This window comes from Heteronotia binoei, chromosome 4 (assembly GCF_032191835.1).
Source record: "Heteronotia binoei isolate CCM8104 ecotype False Entrance Well chromosome 4, APGP_CSIRO_Hbin_v1, whole genome shotgun sequence".
Classification (NCBI taxonomy): domain Eukaryota; kingdom Metazoa; phylum Chordata; class Lepidosauria; order Squamata; family Gekkonidae; genus Heteronotia; species Heteronotia binoei.
The window spans coordinates 41,017,577-41,042,495 of NC_083226.1; the positions used below are offsets into that span (position 1 = coordinate 41,017,577).

The window sequence follows — 24,919 nt, forward strand, 5'->3', positions numbered from 1 at the left end:
AGGCTACCAAAACTGGCTGGAGAAAGAAGACTTTTGCTCCCCCTAAGGCAGCACTGGAATTGCCTATGAACAGAGAGCTTTGTAGGACATACTAAGCAGCAACGTGATTCAGTGGGTGCCTTTATTTACAAATAGGCTACTACTGTGATTGTGTTATATCATAACTCTTCTCACTCCATATCTGGCAACTGAGAACCACAGTTTCCTCTGTGCTGCAGAACTCACTTTTCGCTTAGTGCACAGATCTGGAACCATGCAAAGACTAAACAAAGATAGCAGCATTGACCTGATGCCTCTGGTTGATTGTGGGTTCATATAGATTCACAGAGTGACTAAGAGGGGATCATATTTCCTAAACCACCCAGTGGGTTTGTGGATGACATGAAATTTAGAGCAAAGGAGGAGGCAGCAATTTCTGAAGGAGTGATCTCAGAAGACATTAAAATGATGCTTCTTGGTCTCTGCTCAAGCACTTCCTGCCAGTAAGGCACAGGAAAGCCTTTAACTTTGGGGAAGAAGGAAATGGGTACCAAGATTGGCAAGTGGGTACCTGTCGGAGATCACTGTGTTACCCTGCAGAGAGATCTTGACAAATCAGACCCACCCACCCCCGTCTCAGTCTGCCTGCTGTGTGTATGGTTTGTGTGTGATTATACTGCCATGGTTCAGAAGTATATCATTGATAATGCTTTGACCCTTCACTACTCACATCTTAATAGCAGTGCTTTTGCTTTCCTTGTTTTCCCTCCTACAAAGTTGCCATTAACTTTAAAGGTCACTGCAGTTTCTCTGGGGGATAAAATGCTGGCTAAAGAAAAGTTGTCACAGAAAAATTGGTTGGGACCACAGGCTGGAGGAAGGTTGAATAAATCTTTTAACAGATTTTTACAGGATGTTAAAAATAGAAATATATATTAGTTTAGATTGTTTCAATTCTTTTTTGTGCTTTGGGGTTGGTATAAGGATTTTCTTTTTAAAAGAAGGAGGCTAGTCCTGCTCTGAGAGAAAATTCTTGCCTTTAAGGGACAGAAATAAGAACAATTGGAGGGCCAGTTTATAGACTGACACCCCCCCCTTTCATTGTCCGTTCTTAATAATATTTTATTTTCATTTTTTCCTTACAGGCAGAGCTGGGAAGTGATTTGGGGTATGAATTGCTTATTAAACTTCAGTTCCACTGCATCAAAGGAAGGTCAGCCAGAATTCTCCTAGGTAAGATGTCAAAACAAAAAAGGACAGGCATAGCTTGTAGAAGAGGGAATTCCAGTTAATACCACTTCCTTTATCCTTATATGATATTTAGTTCATAGAATCATAGAGTTGGAAGGGACCTCCAGGGTCATCTAGTCCAACCCCCTGCACAATGCAGGAAATTCACAAAACCTCCCCCCCCCATACACCCAATGACCACTGCTCCATACTGTGAACACCAAAAATAACTGTGTAAGTTATCCAAATTACAAAAAAAATATGACAATATGAAAGACTGGATTGTTTAATGATTTACAAATGCATTCTTAAGAGTAAAGTATCAACACAGATAGTGCAAAAAGCATGTGCACAGCAAAGAAAAAACGTGCACAATCTACAAGTCTGGCAAAGTTTTCTTGAGTTCCAGTCCACGGCAATAAAGTGCTTCTTGGCAACTTCACAGACTTGCAATGAAAATCTTATTCTAGAGTAAAATAGTCAGCCTTAGTGCATGAGGTGAATGCTACTAGACTACATGGGTTCCATCTACAAAAAGTTATTCTAACTTGAAGGTTTGTTTTCCAAAATGTGATATTTACATAGGACATGCATCTCTCGTCAATCAAGTCAAGTGTTTCAAGAAAAATGGACTCTAAAAAATTCAAGATAATACTTTGACATTCTCCTAAATATATATGTATGGTCTGATTCTGGAACAACTTAGATTTTCATTACATTATTTGTTATTGTTGGTGGAATAGCCTGCATGCACCTATTTATATTGGAATGGATCTATGGATGAGTGTCTGTGAGCACACTTTTGTTACTTTTGAGCTGTTTGCTTGTTCAGCTCTATAAGTTCACAGTGATTTATCACATTTGAAAGATTGAAGGTGAAATTGCATAGAACATACAACACAAAGACTTTGATTGGATTAAAATTTGCATTTTATTATATAATATTTTTGACACTGTATAACAGTTACTGAAATGTTGTTACATCCAACTCAGTATTTCCCTTTTGTGTCAGTTTCATAGACTTGGCAGAAATCCAACAGGTAGTATGACAAAAAGTATAATATGTAACTTGTTATTTATTGTGCTTGTTTTTCTTTGCACAATCTATGTTGATACTTTAAAGAGTGTATTTGTAAATCATTAAGCACTCCAATCTTTTGTATTTTCATCTTTTTTTGTAATTTGGATCACTTACACAGTTATTTTTGGAGTTGTTCATTTCTTACTATGTTTCTCACTTTGGATTGGTTAGTTCCATGCCCAGAAGATGGCCAAAAAACCTCCAGAATCCCTGGCCAAACTGGCCTGGAGAAAAATTTCTGCGCAACCCCAATTTCCCAGACTTACATTTCCCTTGATATGTAAGAAAGGGCCATGAGAACGAAGCACTGATGCAACCCTTCCTGCCCCCCTTCCTGTGATTTGCCTAAGTTCGCAGAATTACATTGCTGTCAGATGACCATTTTCAGGCAGTGAAGAGTGGGGTATAAAACCAACTCCTCTTCTTCTATCAATTTTTTCATCACAACAACCCTGTGAGCTTGGCTAGGCTGAGAGAAAATAACTTGCCTAAAGCTGCCTAAGAAGTATTAGCCCAACTATTAGTACATCACACCAGCTCTTTTCTCATCATTTGGAACTGCTTTTTCAAGGAGAAGAATGGTGTGAGAAGGAAAAGGAAAGAGAATACTTCTTTCCTCCCCTGCAGTTTTCTCCCTGAAAGAGACCATCTCCAAGGCTGCTTTTACCTCTGGTCAGGAAAACTTATTGTTACCCATATTTTTCTGTGTGTGGCAGGGGTGGGGGGGATGTGTGTATAAAAACAACTCTGTAGTAGCTTTTTCCCCCTACTGAAAATATAGCAGGGAATGAAAGGGTCAAAATCTCCCTTTTCTCCCATGCTATTCTTCTCCTTGATAATTCAGTCCTTTCAGCTAAGATTGCAAAAACAAGTAAACACCTGTCACTACCTCCTGCCACTGAAAATAAACATGGAAGGAAATTGTAATATGTAGTTGCACTCTGGAGACCTGAGAGTATGGTTGCCAACTCCAGCTTGTAAAATTCCTGGAGATTTTGAGGGTAGATCCTGGAGAAGGCAGGGTTTGGGGTTGCTATAATGGCATAGATTCCACCCTTCAAAGCATCCCTTTTCCCCACGGGAAGTGGTCTCTGTTGTCTGGTGATCAGGTGCAATTCTAGGAGTGCTTCAGGCCCCATGTGGGGACTCACAACTAGTGTTCCCTCTAAGCTAGAGTGAGATAATTCACAGATTTTTAGCCTCCAGCTCATGCAGTTTTGTCTTAGCTCAGGACGGGTGACCCCAGAGCACACTAATTTATGCAGTAGCTCACAACTTTAATGCCAGTAGCTCACAAAGTAAAATTTTCACTCACAAGACTCTGCAGTTTAGAGGGAACATTGCTCACAACCCTACCTGAGAGCCTAAAAGAGGTAACCTTGGAGACATATAGTTCTTCTTGTGCCTGTAGGCCCTTAAGTGAGAATTATACTTAGGAGTTATAAGTGTTTTTCCTGCAATAGCTCTGCATGATAGGAGGCTTTTAGAAAGACGTATTGAGAACATGCTGATCCAGCAGGAGCATTTCTAAAAAATCTCCACCAGCAAAGAGCTAGAAGAAAGGACACGATGAAGCTGTCCTTCAACTCATCATTCCTGACGATTTTCCACCACATGTTTAATTAGGTTCCTAAAAGATAATAAAGTATTTCCATAGCCACTCAGCTGCATTAAATATGTATATGGCAAACATAGGACCTGCCCAACACATTTTGCTGTCTGAGGAGAAAAATCCTAATAGCACCCTCCCCCCCACACAAACAAAACATTTGAGTTCTAGATAGGTGGCTGCATTAGTCTGCAGCAGAAAAAGATAGCAAGAATCCAGGGATGTCTTGAAGACTCACAAAACTTATTGCTGCATAATCCATCATCAGTCAGAGCTCATTTCATCAGATGCATGAAGAAATGCCCATCCATTAGGTTGATGCATGTATATTCACAAAAAAAAAATAGGATGGAGGTTACAAAAAGTGTTCACTAGTTCAAAACTAGAACCAATCCAGAGTAGTAAATTTTTGTCATATTTTCAATGAGGCTCATATAGAAGAATTTCCTGTCTTTTGGTCTGTCACCACTATTAGAACCCACAATTTGTCACCTAAAATGGCTGCCCTATGTTGCCTCAGGGCTGGGCCATCTTTGTGGCAAATAGGGCTGCCAGGTCTGTTTTGGAAAATATTGGAGACTTTGAGGGTGGATCCATGAGAGGGCAGGGTTTGGGGAGGGGAGGGCCTCAGCATGGTACAATGCCATAGTTTCCACCCTTAAAAGCAACCATTTTCTCCCAGGGAGCTGATCTCTGCAATCTGGAGATCAGTTGTGAAAGCGGGAGATCTCCAGACGCCGCCTGGAGGCTAGCAATCATATGCTGTGGGGACAGGAGTGTGGCCTAGAGGACAGCATAGCCAACTGCAAAATGGCTTTCAGAGAGGATGGAGCCAATCACAGAATGCTGAGAGGTTCCACGGGAAGCATCCTCCTATGGCAGGCAGTTACCTGCTGTAGCCAGCATTCCTCCAGGAGAATTGGAGTTTGGGAGACAGGCTATTTGACATTGTGTGGACATAAGACATCACGTCGGGTGTGAAACAAGAAGGGATGTCATTATGTCAGGGTCACACACTAGAAATTTACCAAAAAGTCTACTTTTTGGATGAATCCTAGAATATTGCCCTGATGCAATGCAATCACTTCCAGTTTCATTTGAGAAGCATTGGTAAAGTACCAAATCACTCCCACTCCATTTTTACCCTGCCATTCTTATAAAGAGGTGCACAGAATGGAGGCCTAAGCTATAGTAGGAGATCAAGCCCCACAGAAACAGCTCCTTACAACATTATGAACTCACATGCATGTTCAGATGGTGTTGCTGACGGTGTCCAATAAGTTTGTTTAGTGGTAAGGATAAGAAGAATTTTTCTGCAGTCTCTCAGAGGTGACAGGTTGAGACACTGGTAGAATGGAGATTACAATGATGGACTGGAACTGTAGAAACCCATACTCAAATCCCCGCAGCCATGACACTCGGGGACAGATTATATGTTACTTTACCCCCACACACATTTGTTTCCCTGTGTTCCCAGCACCCCCAAAGATGCTTCATATGGAGCAGCAAAATCAGCAACATAATTCCTCCTAAGCATGATTTTCACCTGAGAAAACTGCTTGGGGGAGAGAAGCCAGGACCTCTTCCTCCATTCACTGTTTGAGCCCATTTGGAGATACTCTCTTTTTAGAAGCAGTTCTGTGCTGCTGTTGTAGGGCTGTGGAGAACACAGGAAAACAACTGTAAACAATTAAACAATGTAATATACAGTTTGGCTCAGGGCTTTTTTTGAGCAGGTATACACAGGAACACAGTTTTGTCTGGATTGGCATTGGCGGTAAAGCCTAATATGCAAATGTTCCTGCTGGGCTTTTTCTACAAAAAAAAAAAAGGCCTGGTTTGGCTCTCACTGGGTAATTGTGGGCCAGTCACTATCTCTCAGACTTGTCTACCTTGCAGGATTGTTGTGAGGATAAAATTCCAGAGTGGAGAGCTATGTAGGGCACCTTGAGGTCCTTGGAGGTAGTGTGGTCTTTAAAAAAAGAATCTGTGGAATGAATTCCCACAGGAGTTTAACAATGTACTTTCCTTTTAATCTTCTTTAGGCTATATGTTTTTTGATGGAGCCTCTCTAAATACCTTTAAATGTATTCCAATACTCATGGCCCCCCATATATCTATAGCTTTGTCCAAACTGTGGAAATAATGCCATCAGTCCATTAGAGTCTGACAGTCGTTATTCATGTAGGGGAACTATTATCGTGAAAATTGTTCAAATATATTATTGCGTTGATGTGTATTGATTGTCATTTTATCGAAGCCTAAAAATATCATTGACGTAAATAAAAGGGCTACTTTGTACCATCTCAGGGGAGTCCTGCTTGAAATCAAGCCCATTTGGCAGGGCCATGAAAAACTCTCATTATCTTTAGGGAAAAGGGGATGTATTTTTAATTTCTTAATGATTCTAGGAGCTTCTTACAGAGTAACAGACGGACTTACCCATCAAATAGGCTTGCTAAATGGGCTTACATAACCAGGCACGAGTAACCAAGTTGAAGTGTATTTCTAGCGAAGGCCAAGTGTATATCATAATTGGCACAATTCTATCCAATAATAATAGGAAAAAGTCTTCATGGTTGTTTATTTTAGCTCATTTTTCTACAATAACAGATAGAGGTTGTGAACAAACTTTTTCCATAAGAGAAAGGACATCACTTTTGTAGTTAGTCCTCCACTTCTCTATTTTATCCTCACAATGACCTGAGGAGGTAGGCTTAGTTATTTATATTTAGTATATTTTGGTCTCCTCTTTCCTCCAGGAAGCTTAGGGAAGGGTACATCATTCTGTCCTCCTCTGTTACATTCTCAGAACAGCTCTCTGAGGTATTTTAGGCTGAGAAAGAGTGACTGGCCCAACAATGCCCAGTATTATGGTAGAGATCTGACCTTGGCTTTCAAGGTTAAACTGAAAGATGATAACAAGTGGTCCAAGGTCACCCAGTAAGTTTCCCAGGTAAACAGGAGTTTCAACCTAATCCAACACTCCAACCAGTACTCTGCCTTGGTCTGTAAAGAGTGACTGTTTTGTTTCCTCGAAGGTGGCCCTTTAAAATCCTTACTGCACATCAAAAGTGGTAGTGGTGGCCATTTGTGACAGGGACGTTCCTTCCTTTTAACTTTCTGTGCCATCCCTGCTAGTGCTTTCTTCGGCAGATCAGTGTCTTGGCTCTAGAATGCATCACCCTACATTATTTGATGGAACAGTGCTGTGTCTCAGTTCCAGCTACAAGGAATTCTACCCTTTCATTATAAGCATAATGGTTCATTATTGCTAACAGAGCAAACTGTTTGCTATCCGTTCTTTAATTAATGAGCATGACCCAGCAAAGGCAAATAGGTTTTAAAAAATAATCTGCAAAATTTTTATCTTATCACACACAGTAGGTTTAACCTCTTGTCTGGAAGAGACCTTTATTATTTATTCAAGAGAAAAGAACTGCAAATAGAGCTTATGAAGTGTTGGAGTGAGCGACTCAGCATGCCTGGAGTTGGAGGGTGCTATATCCCTAAGTGTGTATAGGTGTTATCTCCTGGAATAGGATGCTTCTTTTTGTCTTAACCTGGGAGCCACCCTCTGACTTCTCCTCTCTCTTTGTCCTCTCACTCTTTCTATATGTGGCCTTCCACAAGGAGACACATGTCTCTGCAGGTCTCTCCTTTAGATACAATGCTCTCTCATACTCCCACACATGATGCTGGACAAGCTGGCCGTTTGTGACAGGGAAAGTATCTTTACATTAGACTTCTTTCTATCCTTTTAACTGCAACCTGGATGTGAATTGAATCTACTTGAATAAATGTAAATTTACCTTTTTTGCAATATACTTTATTTTACTGGGCTTGGTATCACGTTTTTTTGACTGGGCAAACTTTGAAAATATTAACCAATATCCTAATATGAAGGCAGTGGGGGGTGGTATCAGTAGACTTGTTCATCTCAAAGCTTTCAGACAACTCTATTGCAAAGTAAGCATGGAAGCTACAAAACAATGTATAAAGTGAGAAAATACTGTTATAGCTATACAGTGATGGGAAAGGTCAAATAATTTCATAGAGAAAGCACAGAAAATGCTGAAAGAGATATCAAAAGTAGACAAGAAGGTGGCATTGTCCAAAGCAGACAAGATGGTTCCTCATGCTGTTTAAAAAGCTGTTTCACCCAGCAGGAACTCATTTGCATATTAGGCCACACCCCCTGACAACTGCGTTCCTGTGCATTTCTGCTAAAAAAAAAAAAAAAGCCCTGGTTTCAAGTACTCTGAGTAGTTTTTAGCCAAGTCATTTCAGTGCAGTCCTAAACATTCCCACTTAGAATCCAGTCCCGGGGAAACCAATAAGAACTACTTTTGAGTAAACAAAGTTAGGTTCAAGCTTCCCTGCAGGGTTGCCAACAAGCCAGGGGAAAATGCTCTGTCTGTTTAATAGAGGCTTACTGTATGGAAATAGGCAGCTGAAACTTTTCATCGCATAGAGGTAAATAATGTCTCATTAAGTCCCTGTTAAAGCGAAAGGGACAGTTTTCTCCAGGCCAGCTGGCATATTTTGCAGCAAGTCTGGTTACGGGAACATAAATTACAGGGCATGGACCTTTACTGGATTAGTTGAGTAAGAGCAAGTAATTATTCCAAAGCAGTAACTACCAGAGTGGCTGGCTTTTTAAACCAGCTCTGCTTTTTTATTTTAATTATTTCTTTGCCAGTCTCCCCATTATATATGCTCCAAGTCGCTTTCAGATAATTAAACAACAAAATAATTCCATGGGGGGCCTTTTTAAAAATTGGCAATTGTTATAGTACTATAGCTGTTGCCAAGGTTTGTTTGAGGTTTTTTTAAAAGGCCATTGAAAGCCCTCCAGTGACTGCAAGGGCTGATGGCAAGAAAAGTGCTCAGAAATCCCCTGTGCGGAAGCTCCATTGCCAATGTGAATGCCTGTAGATTTGACTGGCGTTGAGTGCAAAATGAAGAATCTTCACCATATGTAAGCAGTCTTGGGGCCTGATGAATATATGTGAAAGGGGTTGCCATCTTCAAGGTGCCTCTACAGAAAAATTCCTGTCTCGTATGACCATACAACATATCTCAGATAACGGAGGTGGTGAAAGTCTGTCCTTCCTTTTCTTCTTCCACAATATATTTATTGATTTATAAATTTGGCTTATAGACTGGCTCTCCCCTTTGAAACAAGGCTCAGGGCAGTGTACAGTAGTTGTACAAGCACATTTAGATAATTTGAAAAACAGTTAAAACAGTAAGCAATATAACAATATCACATGGCCCTAAAATGAACTGATTTTTTTCAGTACTCCCATGGGTGTGGGGAGAGAGGAAAGGGGAGCCAGGCAAGATGGAAACTGTTGTTGTCCTCAACCATAGGCCCGAAGGAACATCTCTTTCTTAAAGGCCCTGCAGAACAGCATTCAGTCCCTCAGGGCACAAATGTAATTTGGCAGAGAGTTCTACCAGGTTGGGGCCAGGGCCAAAAAAGGCTCTGGCTTTGGTTGAGGACAGACAATCTTTATATTATATGACTTGCACTGTGAGCACGTTTTTACTTCTGCATTCATGCCCCCACCTTTCCCCCAGTGGGGGCCCAAAGTCCCTTACATTGTTCTCCTTCCCTCCATTTTATCTTCTTAAGAACCCAACAAAATTTTATACTGGGAATAGACTGAGAGTGTGTGACTAACACAAGTGAGATGGCAGGGTGGGGATTCAAGTCTGGGTCTTCCAGATTCTAGTCTAATCACACTGGGCAGAAAAAGTCTTGTCCCTTTGCTACAGGCTTCATATGTGGGTGTGAACAGCTGAAGCTTTACATGGCAGGGACCTAAATAACGTCACCTGATAATTGCTGCGAACCAAACTGATATTGAAGGGACATTTAGATAGACCATTTTAAATGCTGACAGCTCTCCCCAGTATCTGGTCAACCAAACAGGTGGGTCAAAAAATTATAAGCTACTTCATTTTTGCAGTAGTGAAATTTCCCACATTGACATTGTTACAACTGCTCTTATGTAAAGAAAAGCAATGTAATTACCCTAATAAATTGCAGTTCTCCCATCTACTAGTCGTCTTAGAAAGGCTCTGCCCTGAGTCTCAGTGAGAAAGACGGTATAAATAAAGCAAATAAAAATAAAATAAATATAAAGGGATTCTATATCAGGAGGAGAATGTTCTCCTTGGGGGACTATAGTAGGAAAGTTACATCCCTTCCACCCAGTGCCCTGATAAAGAGGCCTAGCTTGTTCACAGGCTTGTGTTTGCTGTTTACATGTTTCGGTGACTCTTAACTTTAAGAAATATTACATTTGTGCTTTTTTCCTATTTTTTCCCCATGGAGAGATATCTGAATCTTCTTGCACAGAACATTCTGTGGAGAATGTGTATGGACCTGTGCACAGGTGAATAGACTGTGGAAGGGGCCAGATCGATCATCTAAGAAACCATCTGTGCTATATGACAGATGTCTTTCCTATGTTCATATAGATTCTGTGATCATATAAGTGTACACATGTAGGTCTCTCAGTCCATGCAAATAGAAACCTTTGGGTAGGGGCTGAGACTGTGAGAGGTACTTCTGTCAGGTGGGGAAATTTGGGGTGACATCAAATGGTCAGTAAAAGCAAGCTGCATTTGGCTATTAGATATATGACAGAATTAATTTTCATGCTTTCTCTAGGGAGTTGAGTACTGTTTGGATTTTCCACCTCAGCCCTCAATTTCCAGAAGGCTTTTTTTTTTTGGCTTCCTGGCTTCCACATTCCATGTGGGCACAAATTATCAAATGAAAGCACTTCCCAGTAGCCAATCTGTCATTAACACTCTGCCAACACTGTTTGCCAGCTTGGCTCTCCAGATTTTCCTTCTCAGTTGTGATAAGTGCTGCATAGAGGGAATTCATATTCACAGAAAGGAGGGCAAGAGATGAACGGCGGTGACAAAATTATTCATTTATGTTTCCATTTCTCAAGTCTTGCCTGGCACGCAAGGATTGTCTTTTGTGGAAATATTAATGTTTTTGTCAGGACTTTTTTCTTCCATTCCTGAATGCTGAGCATTCTTTCTTTAAATCCGCTCCCCCCAAATTGTTCTTAATATAAAACATTACGAGAGTCTGTTCCAACCATATGGAATTAAATAACACTCAACACACTCTAAGCAAAAACCCACTTGCCTGTTAGTAATAAAGAACACATCCGTTCACTTCTGGCATGTCTGATAAATATTTCTTGTTCTAAAAGTTAGTGTTCTCACAAACATACCTAGAATTAGTTTTAGGTGAGTAGCCATGTTGACTTGCAATAGAAAAGCAAGAAAAGCACCTTAAAGATCAACGAGATATCCAGGGTGCAGACTTTTGAGAGTCAAAACTTCCATTCATCAGATACAAAAAAGTGTTGACCCTCGAAAGCTGGTGCCCTTTGAACCTTGTTGGTCTCTGTGGTGGACTCAGATCTTGCTCACTTAGAATCTGATTATCAGTATCAGATGTCTTCTGTTTGGAACCATAAATGCCTGAATGTAAAATGCAGAAAAAATGTTTCTACAGCCTAATATTAGAAATTCAGTTTGGAAATCCATGTTGTGTTCCTTTTTTGGCTCAGCACTGAATCACTGAATGGAATTTTGCCGAGTTTTTTCTACATTTTGTTGTTGTTTTTTAACTCAGTATTTGATATTTGAACTCAGTATTTCATAGTTTACCTGTTGATATCTTGATTCTTCCATTCATGGCTGTTTTATCAATTGAAGAATGATATTTGTTACTGTTTATCAGGGCTTTTTTTGTAGAAAAAGCACAGCAGGAACTTATTTGCATATTAGGCCACACACCCTAACATCACCATTGTTTCACACTGGGCTTTTCTGTAGAAAAAGCCCAGCAGATTGCATATTAGTCCACACCCCTGCTCAAAAAAAGCTCTGCGTTCTTCCTGTGCATTTCTGCTCAAAAAAGGCTCTGCTGTTCATCATTCCAGTTCATAGTTGTTTTGTAATCGAAACATGTCATTTTGTTATTGTTAATAGTTTTGATTTCTTTATTTGACACATTTTTATTCTGCCTTTCCTTCAAGGAGTTCAGGATGGTACACGTCCTTCTCCTCTCTTCCGTTTTATTGTCACAGCAATCCTATAAGGAAGATGAGGCTGCAGCAGTATGACTGGCCCAACGTCACCCAGTATGTTTCATGGCATAATGGGTACTTAAACTTGGGTTTCTAAGATCTTAGTCTGACTCGCTAACCACCACACCAAACTAGCTCTAGTTGAGTTTTCAGCAACGCTTTACTGGCAATTTGCTATTTTTTAAACTAGTATTGAACACCACCAGTTTGATGTAGTGGTTAAGAGCAGTGGACTTTGATTCCCCAGTCCTCCACATGAAGCCAGCTGGGTAATCTCAGCCCAAAAGGTAAACTGAGCTCATCACAACAAAAGCTAGAGTTCAACTCTGATCTAGATAGTCCAGGCAAGCCCCATCTGGTCAGATTTTGGCAGCTAAGCAGGGCTGATTCTGGCAAGTATTTGGATGGGAGACCTCCAAAGAATGCCAGAGTCAGGAGGCAGAGGCAGGCTATCAAGCCACTTGTCTGAATGTCTTTCATGCCCCAGCAAGTGTTGCCATGACTTCCAGGCACTGCAGCGCAAATACACATACACACACACTTACACACAAATGCAACAACAACAACAACAAGCTAGAGTTTCAGGCTGTCAGACAACCTTCGGATCTCCTGACTCTACTATGCCTACTGCCATACAATAATTATTTACTTAATTACCACCTCAAATGGCCTTTTACAGGATTCACATATTTCAGTTAAATAGATTCAGTGGGATCTCTCATTTTTCTTTTCTATTTACTGATATAGAAATTGCAACTCAGAACACCTACTTGGAAGATTATGATTGAAATTGTGTTCTATTGTGCATCTTTTAGGGTGCGTGTATGCTGTTGGAAAGCTGTTTTGAGTAGCATGGTTTCAAAACAGGAGCCCCAGGCAACTGTAAGTTTATGCATAGTCTGGAAATCTGTAATACAGAAATTCTTTGCAGTCCCTGCCAGCCACCTTAATTCTTTAAGCAAAGCTGTCGTATTTGAAACATTCACAAACCAGTTCCATGTGTTGGTTAGATACACAGTGTGGCGGCTGTTATACAAATGAGTTATTTCTTTATAGAAGTTTCCACTTTAAGCAAACAAAAAAAAAATTCCCCCTGAACTTTAATTAAATTTCTACATTCATGTGTCCTGCATTTCTTTATATTATTATTTTAAATATATATGTGTGTGTGTTTGAACACAGACATACTTCCATAGGATTGGATCAAGCAGCAGCAGAAGAAAATCCTTTCCCTGCCTTTGCCCCTCCCTTAACAGCTCCAAAAGTCCCAAGGAATGGGAGACCCAGAAAAAGACACGCAACAGCATGGGATGCAGCAGATAAGAAGGGATATTGGGCAAAATCCCCCCTCTTCTGCTGCTGGTACAACAAGCTTACCATCAGATGACAAGGGCATGGAATGTAATTTCATACATCCATCTCCCCCTCGCCCCACCCTGTGGCACATTTTGTTCATGAAGCTGTGCCCCCAGCCTTCAGAAGAACATTTTTGGAGGGTGCAAGATGAGTGATTGGAGAAGGTGGGACAGATCTGATCCACCAGTTCCTTCCATGAACATGTCTGATGCATCTAATCCATGATGATTATCTGTTCTACTAATTTACACTTAAGCTAACCAATATCTTCACAATTCCATTTGAAATGCTTAAGCAAACCAATTTCCATTTAAAATATACAGAGAGAGAGAGAATACACACAATTGCGTTATATGTGTATATGCTTTGTCAAGTACACACCTCGTAAGAAGGTGAACATGGATTATGTTTTGCTGCAGGCTACTGTTTTATCAATATTATTGATCTTTTGAGGTTTTTTTATGTATTGTGGAAGCTTTTAACATTTGCTGTTTTCATTCCGAGCCCCTCAGGCATTTGTAGGGAGAGGCAACAAATAAATAAAATACAATTTGTTCAGATCATGATGTGGAAGAAGGACTCCTGCTCATAGAAACAGAACTGGAAGGGACTTCAAGGGTCGTTTCTAGTGCGAGCCTTCACAACGCAGAAAATTCTCAACTACCTGCCCACCACCCCCACCCCCAATGACTCCTGCTCATGATGTAGATATTTATCCCACTCATTTCTGGGGCGATTAACTCCAAGGTAAGGCTTGGGAATTCTCCAGAAGTATAACTGATCTCCAGACTACAGAAATCACAGAATAACCCTGCTGAGCTTTCTCCCTTCCCTATTCTTTGTGATCACTTCTCCCACCCACCCCCACCCCCCAAAAAATACCCAGAATTTCCCAAGCTGGACTTGGCCACACTTCTTGTCTCTGGCAAACAGGTTTAGGCAGCCTTAGAAACCCCTACAAAATCCATGTGAACAGAAGCAACCATGGGACTCTTGTTGTGACATTGTTAGTGCCATCTGCTGGATATCTGAAAAAAAAGCAGAATGTATTTCAGGAAAACAAATATGAAGCAAACACTAGAACAGGGGTGGCCAAACTGTAGCTCGGGAGACACATGACACTCTTTCACACATTTTGTGTGGCTCTCAAAGCCCCCACTGCCACATCAGCTGACTTGGAGAAGGCATTTCTCCCTTTAAATCACTTCTACAAGCCAAGCCAGCTAGCGGCTTGGAAAATGCATTTAAAGTTAAAGTTGCTTTCTTTCTACCTCCTCCCATCTAGTTTCCTTCCTTCCTTCCTTCCTTCCTTCCTTCCTTCCTTCCTTCCTTCCTTCCTTCCTTCCTTCCTTCCTTCCTTCCTTCCTTCCTTCCTTCCTTCCTTCCTTCCTTCCTTCCTTCCTTCCTTCCAATATCCAGCATTCATGTCTTGTGACTTGAACAAAGCAACAGAATAGATTCTCAGAGGCTTTGAGAGCTTTGGAAGAGAACTGCTTGTGGAACTGAAGTTGCTTAATAAGACAAAACGCAGTACTGATGCCTCCTTTCTATTCTTGGATGCACAGGAACAGGGTAAAGTACGATGACATCTCTTAGAGACATGCCTTATCTTTAAAACTTCATGTACTTTCTATGACTTCCTTTGCCTTTATGTGTTCCCCGTGGCCTAAGCTGGTCCTCTGTGTGATTTGCTGTAGGGATGGTGATTGCTTGGCTGTTAGGCAGCTGCTGTTTCATGAGCTTTGCTGTACATCAGATGACAACGCATAATTAATTTGCGAAATCCATTGGCAGAGGATGAGGTGCTGGCTGCTCGTTTAAGTGGGTTTTTAAAAAGAGGTAATGGAAGAGATGTTGCTCAATGGCAATTGGCTATAACTAAATTCACTTTCCATGTTAAGAAGCAGCATACTGGTGAATACCAGTCACTAGGGACAACTGACCAAGGAACATCATCACCTTTATGGTCAGCTTGTGGGTTTGCATGGGGTATCAGACTGGTTACTAATGGAAAGAGAACACTGCTCTAAATGGTTCTTGGTGTGATTCAGCAAGGCAACGATGATGCATTTTAAATTGATTTTGTAAACAGTTACAAAATTGGCCTAAATTAATTCTCTTTTTGCAAACTCTCCTCCTCTGTCTCTGCCTTTCGTACAGGAAGGGAATGAAAGAAAAAAAGCCAACAAGAAAAGAGGGGTTTTTTTCAGAGTATAGTATCAACACACATAGTGGCATTACCAAGTTTACAGTGTACACCACCAATCACAGGTAGTCCCACCCATCACATCATGCATTTTTGAGGGACCAACCCCACCCAACTAGCCAATTAGGCAGAGACTGATGGACTTCCCAGATCAAACTGGAAACCAAAGGGTGTGTGTTAATCTAGTCCAATGGTGCTCACTCCATGGCTCAGAAAGATTCCCATTTGCAATTACAAAAGAGCCACATTTAATTCCATCCCTGTCACAATGCCTGTACCTCAGAGAGACTCACCAATTACCCATTCCTCAGCAGCAGCTGTTTTGAGGCAGGAATTGCTTGTGAACCACAAGCCCCACCAGGCAAGAGCCTCTTGCCCACTTACTGAAACATGGAGCAGGTGCCAAATTAGTGGCATATCAAAGAGTCACATGTGGATCCCAAGCCACTGAATACCATTGCTCTAGTATTTCTGTGTTCTCATTCATACCCTCTCCACCCAAATCATGTCCTGAACTTCAGAGTTCTTGCTCATTGGTGGTGGTTAGGTCAGGAGACATGGGCATTGGCCCCGCCCCCAAAGGAATAACATATCCTGTTTTTCATGTGTTTTTGAGCCCACAGAGTCACCCTGCATCCATGAGAGCAGGAGAAGACATTTGTTCATGGATGTATAGTACGTCTGTCCAGGCACAAATGCATGATAATCCTGATAATTATTGTTGACAGATGCCAGTAGATGTGTTCTGCACAGGCCTGGATTCGGATGGTATACATATTGAACAGCTCAAGGCTGGGTCAGAGGTAGACCATAGCTTCATGTGCAACACTCCCAAAATTCTCAAGGATGCAGCTCCAGGAAGAAAATAAGTAACAGTACATTTGTGGAGTTTATTCACATGGATCTGATATAGTGGTTAAGTGAAGAGTCTCAGACTAGTATCTGGGAGACCCAAGTTCAAACCCTCATTTGTGCCACGGAAGCTTGCTGGGTGACCTTGGGCCAGTCACATTCTAACTTAGCCTAAACTACTTCACAGGATTGTTGAGGGAATAAAAGGGAGGAGAGGAGAATATTGTAAACCACCCGTGGATCCTCATTGAGGAGAAAGGCAGGGTATAAATCAAATAAATTCTGAAAAATGCTGCTACCACTCTATGGGAGTAGCCCTCTGTCAAAGGCCTCTGCTTCACCTCTGTGCCCCCAGAGTAACTTTGGCTGGCCTGTCCGGATCAGCTTTAAAATTCTTGTTTCTGGAGCCCTCTTGGGTCAGACTTTCAGGTCCCCCTCCCATCAGCTGAGGAAGAAAACAGCAGGGGGCATCAGCAGGGATCACCCAGTGGCAGCAACCCTCTGTGTGACATCTATGCAGGCAGCTGCCACAGTATATGAAATCACAGTGGCCCTTTTTTGAACTGCTGCTGCAGAGCAAATGACTCCAGATCATAGCCACCCCCCTGCATGGAGACTCCTGTGCATTCCATCCACACCATTCTAGCCATGTTGCCAGTCCACTGGCGTCCTCAGGAGTTCTCTAAAGACACTGTGGGAGACACACCAGTCACATGAGACATCTTTTGGTAGTAAAATAATACTAATTGCACAAGGAGCGAACAATGCTGTCCTAAGTGGAGTTAACCCTTCTGAGCCATGCAAAGTGCATTCTTGCTTAGGATTGTGCTATAAACCATCTTTTTCTGACATATATCGATTTAAACAATGGCATGATCCAGTGTGCAATGTTTACTGAGAAATTCTGCGGCATCTTTCTCTTTTCTTCAGTAAGCAATTTGTATGGAGCTGTCATAAATCCCTCCCAAAAGGTATTGGGATGTTAGCTACCATCTGTGCAGACACAACAGATTAGTCCTGATTAAGCAAGGGTGACTTTTCAGTGCACTGGGATTCACTTGAATGAGCCTCACTGATGGTTAAGGGAATTGCATGGCTGTATTCCCAGTTGTGGCCATGTCTCTGGCAGCACTTCCCTTCAGCATAGTCCCTGGGGCCTCACCACAAAGTTGCTAGGCTGGTTGTAGTCAGCAGAAGGAGCCAGTCACCAGAAATAATACATGGACTAAGATAAATGAGCAGGATTGAGTGAATCTGAAGAAATACAGCTGATCTCGCTGAGAAGGTGATCCCTGGCATTTTAAAAATGCACACAAATCTATTTTTAGTATTAATCAGAACATGAATATCCTTCTCTTTTTCTGTCCCTAAGCTGTTCATTTGGTTGACACATCTACCTTCTGATTAACTCCTTGAAAGAGTTTTGGAATCTCATCCTCAGCAGTAATATCTGCAATGCAAAAGATGCATTTAGGATTGCCAACAGGCCTGGAGAAAAATGGCCTGCCCCTTTAATAGAGGCATGAGAGAAGACTCTTGAGAGTTCCTTGAACTGCAAGAAGATCAAATCAGTCAGTCCTAAGGGAAATCAACCTTGACTGTTCCCTGGAAGATCAGATGCCTAAGCTGAAGCTGAAATACTTGGCCACCAAATGAGAGCACTCACTGGAGAAGATCCTGCTGCTGGAAAAGACAAAAGAAGAAGGGGACAGCAAAAGATGAGATGACTGGACAGTGTTATTGATGTAACTAACACGAATTTGAGCATGGTGGAAGACAGGAGGGCTTGGCGTAACTTGGTTCATGGGGTCGCAAAGAGTCGGATTTGACTGTGCAACTGAACAACAACACGTGGGAATGGGTAGCTGAAGCTTTTAATGGTATGGAGGTAAATAGCCTTACTTGGTAACCATCACTCCACTAAGCTTCTATTAAAACGACAGGACATGTCTCTCTCTTTCTAGGCAATCCTAGACACTTACAGAAAATCACAATGTTATTTTCATATTTATTTTACTAGAATTTTACTTAAGGTGCTTTCACACATGCTGGATAATGCACTTTCAATCTACTTTCAGTGCACTTTGCAATTGGATTTTATTGCATGAAACAGCAAAACCCACTTGCAAACAGTCAGTGAAGTGCATGCAAGTGGTTTGAAAGTGCATTATTCAGCATGTGTGAAAGCACATTTAGTATGGAACACATTCTACCTTATTATAAATATTAAAAAGGTAAAGGTAGTCCCCTGTGCAAGCACCAGTCGTTTCTGACTCTGGGGTGACATTGCTTTCACAACGTTTTCACGGCAGACTTTATTACGGGGTGGTTTGCCATTGCCTTCCCTAGTCATCTACACTTTCCCCCCAGCAAGCTGGGTACTCATTTTACCGACCTCAGAAGGATGGAAGGCTGAGTCAACCTGGGAGCCGGCTACCTGAACCCAGCTTCTGCCAGGATCGAACTCAGGTCGTGAGCAGAGCTTGGACTGCAGTACTGCAGCTTTACTACACTGCATCATGGGGCTCAAGTAAATCACTTTTAAAAGTATACAATCAGACAAGATGTGTCTGTTGTCCACTTGATTTAATATTGCATATTCTTTTATAAATTTTGCTTCTAGTTTAAGTGGCCACCAGTAAACAAAGTCATATATGAAAGTCCTTTTCTCAGGATTATTGCTCAAATCAATCCTATTAATGCAAAAAAAAAGGGAGGGGGTGTTTAAATTGGATATGATGGCATCACAAAGGGTGATTCCCACTAGGACTTTAATCCTGGTTCAACCCTGTCCCTGAAATGATATTCTGTACTAAACTCAGCTTCACTCCTGGTTTTACCTTTTTTCATTTCTATATTAAAGGGAGGTCACCCCATATTCCTCCCCTCCTCCATGTTTTTCCAGGTTATCACAATACTGTTTGTACCAGGTTTTCTCACTCCTTCACAGGATATCCCAGGTTATATTAGTGTAGAAGAATAACTCAGTTTTTAATCTTTTAGCCTCTGTTATCCTTCTGTCTGCACTTTCACTGATCAGTCACGTCAGCATGTGTAAGCTTTTATTTCTGTTGGGGAGTTTTATTACATATTTTCCCCTTCTTTTCTTTGTATCCATTTTGGGTTGTGCACTGTGCAGTTGCTACCAACAACCCATCTTTGGGTCATGGATCCATTGGAAGTGGGCTGGGGGGGAGACTGGCTTCTCTCCCGCACTCACATCAGATGGATTTGAGGGACTCAAATGTGGTGCAGGTGTTCCCCCTTCTTGATGGTGGAGGAGAGAACTAAGTGGGCAGCATATGTCAAACTTCCAGGATACTCTTTTTCTCCCATTGGGAGGAAGATGCCTTCCCCCATGAAGCTCTCCTGCCTCACTTTCTCCTGTGTTGATCTCCAGGGTTTTGAGGTGCTGGGTCCCAAGCCTGGCTGCCCCTTGGTACTCTGGAGGGCCCTATCAAACTGAGAAGGTCCTCCCCTTGCTCAGCCTCCAGATCCCTTAAAGGGAGAGCTGTTTCTCCCCCGCCCCTTCCACTAATAGCAAAGCAGAAGGACAAAACATGAATGTGTCCTGCCATCTTGTGGATGATTGATAAAACAATATTGAGAGCCCTCACTTGAGTACACGATAGCCATCCAATTATCATGACAAAGAGCAATTTCCAAAATCAAAATCAGTTTAGTGCTGATGGTTCTTGTAGCATCATAAATTGTTCATAGTTCTTTCTTAAAGATCTATTTCTCCATGTGGAGAATATACTGACACACTTGCTCCATTTCCCCCCCTTCCCTTTGTGGTCAGGGCTTAATCATCTTTTCTTTTGATCCAGTATAATACACACATATAATCTAATGAGTCAAAAATTCTTATTTTGCTTCTAAAGAAACAATAAATCTTTTGAGATTATAAGTCTTAAAACAACAACAACAAAAAAAGATCTCAAATCTCACTGGCTCACTACTGGGTTTTCTTATGCCCTCATTTTAAAAAGTTCCCTGTTTTTTCCCATTTACTTTCAGACTTCCTTGTCAATTGCTTTGACTCTTGACGGAGTTTTCCACTTCCTTGGCCTTCCGGTGCTTTCCTTTTAACTGAATGCTATAGTTTCCTGCTGTTCACAGACTTTCAATCCACCTTTCCCCATTTCATTCTCTGAGGTATCTTTGGTTCACCTTTTCTTTGAACTCTGAAACATATTCACATTCTTGGCACTCCAGAGAGAGACAGAGAGAGAACATATAGCTGCTTTTAACTCAGCACTCCCTCAGGAGCTGGTTTCTTTGCCTAGAATAAACACTGTTTCTAAAGTATTCGATTTGTTAAATAGCATATTTTAAGCATTTAGTAAGGACTGAATTCATACCCAGCACCAAACCAGCAGAATTAGTAGTAAAATTTATTTTTCTCTGCTTTTATTTCATAATTTCTTTGGGGCTTCCTCATCTTGCATCAAAGTCTTTCTCAGAGCATTCATATGTACTGGTGTGTATTATTTATTCAGACATTACTAGCCCATTTTTATTCCCAGTTGAGTCCCAAAGCAATTTACATCATTCTCCCCTCCACGTTGTTATTAGTTTACTTATTTTACAAAATTTATATCCTGCCTTTCTGCCCTCACAAGGCTGCCAAAGCAGCTGACAAATTGAAACATACATAATAAAAGTACATTTTAAAACCATTCATCCTCACATTTCTGTGAGGTACATTAGTCTGGGATTTTATTATTTATTTTGTTGTGTGACTGGCACTATGAGCTTCCATGGCAGAATAAAGATTTGAACCTGGCTCTCCCAGGTTATAGTCTGACACTCCAACCAGTATTTGTAACTGGCCATATACATAAGATATGCCCCAATATGGTTACAGTACTTTTATGCCATCTAGAAAGCAGAAATTTAGAGCATGTGTCATCAAACTTGTGCATGATAAGAAGTCTGAATATGAAAACTTTTGGTAAACAGTGATCAAATACATGGGAATCTGACCTCATCTCCTGCCTTACAAACCCTATGAGGTTGCCATAAGTCAGCTACTCAATGAGGCAGTCTCCAACTGGGGTGGGGTTGGGAATCAGCGTAGGAGATTGTGTGAGAGGGGGCAACCAGGAAAAAAAAATGGGGATTGTCCCTGTGGGAGCTCTAGAATAAGCTGGAGATTTGTTCAAGCTAAAAAGTCTTTTTATTAAAGAAAATGAGAAAAAGGTTCATTCAGCAAAATGCACAACATTCCAGAGCTAACTGGAAAGGCAGGGAGGAGCAGGGAATAGCATTTTAGGGATCAGGTGATATTTACCAATCCTGGAAAGGTCCTCAGAAGCAGCAGAGCAGATCTGGAGAGAAATTGCCAGCATTTCATTTTGTGAAGGATTGAAGCTCACCAATAGGGGTGTATGCATCTATATCAAGAACATACAACACACACTGAGTGGATTTTCAGGGCTGATCCGTATAGGAAAATTGTGCCCCGATACTATGGGAAGGTGTGTGTTCTTTCCAGTGGGAAACTTTTAGAGAACAATCATGATGATTGCTTTATTGAGGTGAAACAGAGATTTGGACCATGGCTTGATTGCTGCTAATGGCCCTGTTGATGACCTAGGAAGGCTTGACCAGATGGGACACTGAGATAAAGTGATTAAGTTGTACTTAGGTGATAATGAAAAGGAAAAAAGTGATCTTGTGTATGCAAAAGAAGGTCAGAGATGTTTTGCATAAGTCCTGAGTAAGTAACCCTGTGGATGCCCCTAGGCACTCGAAATCTTGGGGGCCCCTTGCAAATTATCTCAGAGTCAGTGTGGCTGCCCTACTACCCATGGCCTCCACTGCAGCCTGCAGGTACGTTCTCAAAAGCCCCTTTGACAAAGCTGTGAGGGAGAGGCACAGAGAGGCAAACTTGGCAACTGTTGTGTCCTAGGCTCAAATGGGAGAACTGTTACTTTTGGAGGGAACTGTTACTTTTGGAGGGAAGCCGAACAAGCCAGAGCTTGAACTCCACACCAGGGTTCCAGAGAAGGCCTAAGCGTGCCCAATCAGGGGAAGGATTGAAACATAAGTAGCCAATCAACCTCCAGGCTCATACTGTACCCTGATAGGCCCTTAGGGCCCTGTAAATAGCCAATCCGTGTAGATAGTTAAGGACCAATCAGAAGGGGGCAAGAATTGTATAAAGGAGCGGGAAGTTTGAACAGAGCTCAGTCTGTGTGTGTGTGTTCCTGAAGTAAAGCTTACTGAAATCACTCTCCGACTCTGGTCTCTTACTGCGCCGACCCCAGTACTTTACACTGGCAACGAGGATGGGATTCCAGTAAGAACCAGCAACAGAACCAGGAACACGGAAAGGCGGCTAAATCCAAGCCATCTGGCCACAACCGTGGACTTAGCCAGGGCTCTTCTCCAACCCAGGAAGCTCTCAGAGACGCCGGTGGATGACATCATCAGCGCTCTGGAGAAGTATTTCCAGCCCCAGCCGACCAAGCTCACCCGGCACTGGGACTTCCGACAAAGGACACAGAAGGCAGGCGAAACCGCCATGGCGTTCTTAACAAGCCTGCGCCGGGTGGCAAGCCAATGCAGTTTTGCAGACCTCAACGTAGCCCTTCTCGACCAGTTTGTATGGGGCTTGAGGGACGAAAAACTAGTGCGGAAACTCCTGTCCCTCTCCGATTGCGACCTAACAAAGGCAATCGACGTGGCCACCAGCTGGGAGAAGGGCAGATCAGCAGAGCCACGGCCGACAAGACAGGCTGCGGCACACCAGATCAACCCTGAACCATCTACTGAGGACTCAGACGAGGACAGAGCTCTACAAACCGGCTATCGTTCAGCAGGAAGGAAGACCACCCACGTCCCACAAGGCATGAGACACAAGACACCACCTGCATGTGCTAGTTGCGGGGGCCAGCACGAGCGGAAGACCTGCCGATTCCGGAATGCCACCTGTCGACTCTGCAACAAGGAAGGCCACATCGCCTGCGCCTGCAGATCCAAATCCCGAGCACGCGTCCTGCAAAGATCTGCGCACTTCGAAGGCCAGCCAGACTTCGAGATCGACGCTCTCCACGCCCACCGATACCCGGTACAGTACCTACCCTTGCCAGTCAGGCCCTCCAAAATCCGGGTCAATGTAGGGATCGGGAGGGTGCCCTGCCAAATGGAGGTGGACTCTGGGTCAGCATCATCTATTATAGCGGCAGAGACATTTTTTAAAATTCCTACCAGGCTGAGGCCTCGTCTCAGGGACCCAGGGTTTACCTTAGTGGACTTCCAGAAGAACAAGGTGCCTATCTTGGGAGTGGACCCGGTCCCAGTCCAATACAAGGGGTTCAAGGGCCAGCTACAAGTGCTAGTGGTCAAGAACCACCTTACAAACCTTTTGGGTCTCGACTGGTTCAAGCCCCTGGGACTAGAGATCAGGGGGGTCAATAAGACTGTTGGAGTGGACTTTAACAAGGTTTGCAAAGAGTTCCTGGCCGTTTTTGATGGCACCTTGGGCTGCTACACGGTTCCCCCGGTTACATTACACCTCGACCCCACGATGCGGCCTATTAGGCTTAAAGCACGGCAAGTTCCATTCGCGCTCAAGCCTAAAATTGAGGAGGAACTGGATAAACTGATTGCACAGGGAATACTAGAGCCTGTCACCCACGCAACTTGGGAAACTCCCATCGTGACTCCAGTCAAGCCCAGTGGGGAGGTGCGGATTTGTGCAGACTATAAGTGCACCCTCAACAAGGCTCTTCAGGCCCACGCATACCCTGTGCCCATCGTCAGCCACGTTCTAGCCACCCTAGCTGGTGCAAAATTTTTTGGCAAGTTGGACTTGGCCCAAGCTTAACAACAGCTGCCGGTGGATGAGGCCACAGCCAACGCCCAAACAATTGTGACCCACCGGGGGGCCTTTAGAGTAAAGCGGTTGCAATTTGGTGTGAGTGTGGCTCCGGGGTTGCTCCAGGAACTAATGGACTCCCCTTTAAAAGGACTTCCCGGAGTCACTCCATTCTTCGATGATGTGCTGATTGCGGCAGCCTCGCCTGAAGAATTCGCCGCCCGCCTTAGAGGAGTCCTACAACGTTTTGAAACAGCCGGCCTCAAGGTCAAACGGGAGACGTGCCTCCTGGGTGTGGATCGGGTGGAATTCCTGGGGTTCTCCATCGATGCCCAGGGGGTCCACCCCTCCGACGCCAAGCTGCGTGCCATCAGAGATGCTCCAGCGCCCACCAACAAGCAAGAACTCCAGGCCTTCCTCAGCCTCCTAAACTTTTATCATGCTTTTCTCCCCCACAAAACAGCAGTGGCCGAACCCCTGCACCGACTTCTAGACAAGAACCGACTTTGGGCGTGGGGCCGCCAGCATGCTAAAGCCTTCCAGGATATCAAGGGCCTCCTGATGTCCAACTCCGTCCTTGCCCATTTCAACGAGACCCTGCCCTTGGTCCTTGCATGCGACGCATCCCCTTATGGTGTGGGGGCAG

General features: G+C 42.8%; 1 protein-coding gene across 2 annotated transcripts in view; it reads left to right on the forward strand.

Annotated features, from left to right (window-relative positions):
* The first annotated feature begins 1,124 nt into the window (after positions 1 to 1,124).
* LOC132570509 (SUN domain-containing protein 3-like) overlaps positions 1,125 to 24,919 on the forward strand; it is a 70,363-nt gene continuing 46,568 nt past the window's right edge. The window contains exons 1-2 of one of the 2 annotated variants that reach the window (XM_060237171.1): positions 1,125 to 1,212; positions 12,847 to 12,913. The gene's annotated coding sequence lies outside the window, so the exon portion shown is untranslated. The remainder of the gene's footprint in view (positions 1,213 to 12,846; positions 12,914 to 24,919) is intronic. The other variant, XM_060237172.1, reaches the window with a different exon arrangement.